Source organism: Budorcas taxicolor, chromosome 13, assembly GCF_023091745.1.
Source record: "Budorcas taxicolor isolate Tak-1 chromosome 13, Takin1.1, whole genome shotgun sequence".
Taxonomy (NCBI): domain Eukaryota; kingdom Metazoa; phylum Chordata; class Mammalia; order Artiodactyla; family Bovidae; genus Budorcas; species Budorcas taxicolor.
Genome location: NC_068922.1, coordinates 33,103,144 through 33,109,446, shown reverse-complemented (window position 1 = coordinate 33,109,446; position 6,303 = coordinate 33,103,144). Strand labels below are relative to the sequence as shown.

Here is a 6,303-nt window from a genome sequence, read left to right as displayed (position 1 = left end):
TCCATCCAGGCTACCACACTGAGAAGGGTTCCCTGGGTCATGTCACACAATTTTACATAAACCAACACTTCTCACACTGAGATGTGCATATGGATCATTGAAGGATCTTTGTTTAAAAAAAACACCCAATTCAGTGGGAATTCTGGTTATTTGTTTCTGGGCAGCAGATCATCTCAAACACAGAGGCCTACAATAGCCATTAGATGAACAATCATTTATTTTGCTCACAAACCTGCATTTTGGGTGGGGATAGCTCGCTCCCACGCTTGCTTATATGGGAAAGTTGGACACTGGAGTGGGAGCTGAAATCACTTGAAGACTTACACTCAGTCTGGTGGTTGATGCTGGCTGTTGCCTGATATCCTCGCTTGGGCGCTTGACCAGAAACCCACACATCTCCCTTCCATTTGGAGTCTTGGCCTCCTTACATCTGGTGGCTGGCTTTGATTAATACCAAGTGTCCCAATGAGACAAGGCAGAAGTGCATGGCCCAACCTCAGAAGTTACAGAGCGTCACTTCTGCCAGACTCTGTTGGTGGGAATTGTCCTAATGATTTTCCCAGGTTTAAGGGCAAGAGCGGAGAGGGCAATGGCACCCCACTCCAGTACTCTTGCCTGGAAAATCCCATGGACAGAGGAGCCTGGTGGGCCGCAGTCCGTGGGGTCGCTAAGAGTCGGACACGACTGAGCGACTTCACTTTCACTTTTCACTTTCATGCATTGGAGAAGGAAATGGCAACCCACTCGTGTTCTTGCCTGGAGAATCCAGGGACGGAGGAGCCTGGTGGGCTGCTGTCTATGGGGTCGCACAGAGTCGGACATGACTGAAGCAACTTAGCAGCAGGAGCAGCAGCAGCAAGGGCAAAAGACATTACTCACATCACTAGATGGGAGGTTAACAGGAGGTCAACTTCTCCCTCTTAGCACAATCGGTAAAGAGTCTGACTGCAGTGCAGGAGACCTGGCTGTGATCCCTGGGTCAGGAACATCCTCTGGAGAAGGCAATGGCAACCCACTCCAGTACTCTTCCCTGGAGTATCCCATCCTCAGAGGAGCCTGGTGGGCTACAGCCTATGGGTGGTAAGAGTCGGACACGACTGGATGACTAAACACACAGCACAACTTCACGACACGTGGGGTCGGGCCCTTCCCTCATCTCCAGTCTCTCCTCTCTGGCTCATTACCCTCCAGCACAGAACCCTTCTGCTTTCCAAACATGCCAAGGATTCTCCTCCCTCATGCTGTGAACATCTTCCTACAAAATACATTTTTGCACATGGATGTATTTTAGTAGAATCAGTTCTTAGAACTGGAAGTACTGGAGAATAGGACATATATATTTAAAATTTTAGTAGATGTTGATTTTTTACTAAGTTGTTTTTGAAAAAGTTTATGCCAATAAATACTTCCAGGGCTTCCCTGGCAGTCCAGTGGTTAAAAATCTGCCTGCCAAAGCAGGGGACACAGGTTCAATCCCTGGCCCGGGAAGATCCCACATGTCTGGGGGCAACTAAGTCCATGAGCCCCAACTACTGAGCCCACACTCTGCAACAAGAGAAGCCCTCACACCACAACTACAGAGTCACACCTGTTTGCTGCAGCTAGAGAAAGCCCACAGGCAGGAATGAAGACCCAGCACAGCCAAAAATAAATAAAAACAACTTACAGCGATATCTATATAACAAGCACTTATATAAAGTTTCCTGCATGCTAATTCGGAGAAGGCGATGGCACCCCACTCCAGTACTCTTGCCTGGAAAATCCCATGGACAGAGGAGCCTGGTAGGCTGCAGTCCATGGGGTCACTACTAGTCAGACACGACTGAGCGACTTCACTTTCACTTTTCACTTTCATGCATTGGAGAAGGAAATGGCAACCCACTCCAGTGTTCTTGCCTGGAGAATCCCAGGAACGGGGGAGCCTGGTGGGCTGCCGTCTATGGGGTCGCAGAGTCGGACGCTACTGAAGCAACTTAGCAGCAGCAGCAGCAGCAGCATGCTAATTAGGTAAGTGTCCTAAGGTTTTTCCAAATATTAACTCACTAATATATGTGTCTATTTCTCTATACCTTTGCTAACTTGTTTTTCATTTTTGCTCATCTGATAAACAGAAAGTCTTACTATTGCAAGTTGCATTGCTTTGCAATTTGCAAATAGTATGGATGAACATTTAAAAGCGTTATGTTTGAATAGTCTATTCCTATGCTCGGTCTATTTTCTATTTTCATCTATTTTCTTCTTGTTAATTTTAAAGAGCTCCATGTGTATTAGGGATATTAGCCCTTTAATGTCATAGGTGACAAAATTTAATAATCACTTATTTACAACTCTACTGTGTAAAAAACTTTAGGGACTTCCCTGGAGGTCCAGTGGTTAAGACTCCATGGTTCCAGTGCAGGGCGCCTGAGTTGAATCCCTGGTCAGGAACTAGATCCCACATGCTGCAACTAAAAACAAACAAATAAAAATATTTAAAAAGTTCTAAAAGTTGTTTGTTTGTTTGTTTGTAAGTTTGGTGCAGCTCTTTTGATAACAGAACCTTTCTGATTTTCAAACATGCCAAGGATTCTCCTCCCTCATGCTGTGAGCATCTTTCTACAAAATACATTTTTGCAAATGGGTGTATTTTAGTAGAATCAGTTCTTAGAACTGGAAATGCTGGAGATAGTCAACTGACATAAGAATGTTTTCAGCCTTTGTATATTCCACTGAAAGTGAAGAGTGGTACATTTTGCTGAAGAGAAAAACCATGTTTTATCACAAGGTCGTGGCACAGACCTCACTGGTGCTGTTTCTTGAATACTGCGTATTATCTTTTCTAAATTCTGAAAAACTCAAAATTCCGTAAAACATTGGTCCCCAAGGACTTCAAGTAAGCTATTGTGGACTTAATCACTGGGGCTTTTTTCAGTTCACTTTTGGATGTGTTGAATTGCAGTTGCCTATGGGGTCTTCGAGTGTAAATGGCCTGCAAGCAGTTGGATATGAGTTAGAAATTTATGGGAGAGGTGGGGTTGAAAAAGGAGATTTGGGGTTTATCAATAGTTGCATTAAAATCATGAGGGTACATGTCAGAAAGCATGTTTTGCTGGGAGAACAATGGGAACATCCAAGTTCAAGGGATGGATGCAAGAGTCCCTTGGGGGAAATGGACAGAGTGAAGAGTGGAGAAGCAAGGATGAACTGGACAGGGCGGAGGTGCCATCGCTCTGGGCTGGGGCCATGAAGACGCGGTGCTGGAGCTGCTGGCTGCAGAGTTCTCAATGGAGTGATTGTTGGATATCAGAGTGAAGTTAGAATGTGTGTGTGTTGTGGGGGGGTGGAGTAGGAAGGCTCTTTGATGGTTGCCTCTGTATCCAGACTCAGGAATCAAGACCCCAACATTCCTAAATAACCAAGCATCTTTTCATCAGGCCTCCTAAGCAGGGGTCTCTAGCCCTCCTTCCTCTGTGAAAGTTCAGTTAAACAGTCTGCAGCAGCAACCTGGACAGACTTAGAGATGATCATACTAAGTGAAGTAAATCAGGAAGACAACTATCGTGTGATGTCACTTATATGTGGAATCTAAAAATGACATAAATGAACTTATTTATGAAACAGAAACAGACTCACAGACACAGAGAACAAACTTGTATTTGCCAAGGGTGAGTGGGGAGGGACTGAGTGGGAGTTTAGAACTGACGTATGCAAACTATTCAAACTATTATATACAGGGTGGATAAACAAGGTCCCTCTGTGTAGAACAGGGAATTACATTCAATATCCTGTGATAAACCATAATGGAAAAGAATATGAAAAAGAATATATAGTATGTATAACTGAGTCACTTTGCTGTACAACAGAAAATAACACAACATTGTAAGTCAACGGTAAATAAAATACATTTTAAAAAAAAAATAAAGGATTCAGGACTTCCCTGGCAATCCAGCAGTTAAGACTCTGCTGCAATGCAGGGGTATGAGTTCGATCCCTGGTCAGGGAACTAAGATTCCACATGCCTCTCAATGAGGCCAAAAAAAAATTTTTTTATATAACAAAATGAAGGATCTGCAGGGACTTTCCTGGTGGTCTGGTGGGTAGGATTCCGAGATCCCAGTGCAATGGGCCCAGGATCGATCTGTGGCTAGGGAACTGAATCCTACATGCTGAAACTAGAAGATGCAGTGCAGCCAGAATAAAGACATAAATATTAAAAAAAAAAAAAAAATTGTGGGGAGGAGCTGGCCCTCACCACCCGCATGGGGCTGGAGGAACCAGAGACAGCTCGGCTTTTTCCTGTTCATTCCTGCAGGAGGGCCACATCAGGACCTTCGACAAAGGCATTTAGAAAGTCCTTGCCAGTGGACAGTCACTTGCAAAGAGGGGACTCCTGAGGCCTCAGGTCTGCCCCCAGCTGGCCTACTGCAAAACATGGCTGGTCTCCTAGCAGAAGAAAAATCCACTTTTCATTTTCAGATGAATGCTCTCAGCCTTAAAATGTGCGCCTTTTGTTCATTCTCGTTCGCCTACATTTGCATAAAACAAAAGTTCATTTTCAGAGCAGTGTGGAGGGGGCCTGTGCACAATTCCAGTTATTGTATACAAAAGCTGGGTGCCTAACTTTTTATCCAGTGAGAAAAGAATATATCCAAGATGGTAACGTGGGTGTTTCCTGGCGCTTACACTGGTGATGTCTTGTCTGTCTCTCAGGAAACAATGGACAATTATTTGGGATTTCTCAGATTTAGTTGCAGTACTTTGAGTTTTCATTTCCCATGGTTCTTGGCTGCTAAGTGGGTGAAAAAAATGAGTTAACTTCTTGAATATTTTAAACAGTTGTCATTGGTTCTGATTTTACCTCCACTGGAAATATTTGAAAGTTTATAATGTTACTAACATCATTCTGTCAAACTAATATTAACTGAAAAACAATACATATTTGATGTAGATCATGACTCAAATATTTACAAGTCTGAGCTAATTTTTGTGCACATACACACACACACACACACACAAATATAAAAAAATGACTCTTCCAACACTATTGAACTGTACATTTAAAAATGATTAAGATGATACATTTTATGTTTATTTTACCACAATTAAAACCAAACCCACTTCTCTTCCAAATCTTCGAAATTTGGAAGCATGCATTTACTGAAGAAAGAAGTACTTTTAAGAATTGCTGATTTCAGTTTGAGAGCCTGTGGATTTCTTTTCACATAAAGTCAGTGATTATGAAGGCTTAATTTAAGTGAGCCCTTCAGATGTAATCTCTCTATATATATTTTTTGAACTCAGAGAAACATTTTACTCAAAAATATGTAACGCTTCATGAATTTGTGTGTCATCCTTGTGCAGGAGCCATGTTAGTTAATCTTCTCTGTCTTGTTCTAATTTTTAGCATATGTCCTGCTGAAGTAAACACCAGATGTTATAACTCTAGACAAGATGACTTGGCATCCCAGAAATACAGAGCAAGGGGCCTAACAATCACCTCGAGGTTTTCAAGTGTTTTTCTACAAATGAGCAAGTTGAATTCTAGGTTGGGTCAAGAATCTGGGACTAGCTTCTGAAGCCATCCTCAGAGAACCACCTGATGATGGAATACAAGTAGAACCCTAAAAGAGTCAAACATGCCTAAAACACTTTATACAAAAACAGTCATTCCCACAGCCCAAAGAAAATGGAACAGTGGTCCCATGCCCCACCTCACCTCTTTCTCACTCTCCAGACACCACTTTTTTTTAATTGACAAAATTAGAATTTAATATTTAATGAAACATAATTTTTTCTAAAGTTACCTCCACTTTTTTCATTTTATTTTTTAAATCTAATTTTAACTGGAGGCTACTTTACAATATTATAGTGGTCTTTGCCATACAGCGACATGAACCAGCCAGGGGTGAACATGTGTCCCGCATCCTAAATCCCCCCCCAACCCCCTCCCCATCCCGTCCCTCTGGGCTGTGGCAGTGCACTGGCTTTGGGTGCCCTGTCTCACGCATCGAACTTGGACTGGGGATCTATTTCACATGTGATAATATACATGCTTCAATGCTATTCTCTCAAATCATCCCACCCTCGCCTTCTCCCACAGAGTCCCACAGTCTGTTCTTTTATCTGTATCTCTTGCTATCTTGCATATAGGGTCATCGTCACCATCTTTCTAAATTCCATATATATGCATTAATATACTGTATTGGTGTTTTTCTTTCTAGCTTACTTCACTCTGTATGATAGGCTCTAGTTTCATCCACCTCATTAGAACTGATTCAAATGTGTTCTTTTTAATAGTTGAGTAATTTTCCATCATGTATATAT

The 6,303-nt window shown here is 42.4% G+C and overlaps 1 non-coding gene across 1 annotated transcript; it reads right to left on the bottom strand.

Annotated features, from left to right (window-relative positions):
• Nucleotides 1–5,295: 5,295 nt before the first annotated feature.
• Nucleotides 5,296–5,405, bottom strand: LOC128058965 (U6 spliceosomal RNA). The gene has a single exon (XR_008200558.1). It is a non-coding gene; the product is annotated as a U6 spliceosomal RNA (small nuclear RNA).
• Between the last annotated feature and the right edge of the window lie 898 nt (nt 5,406–6,303).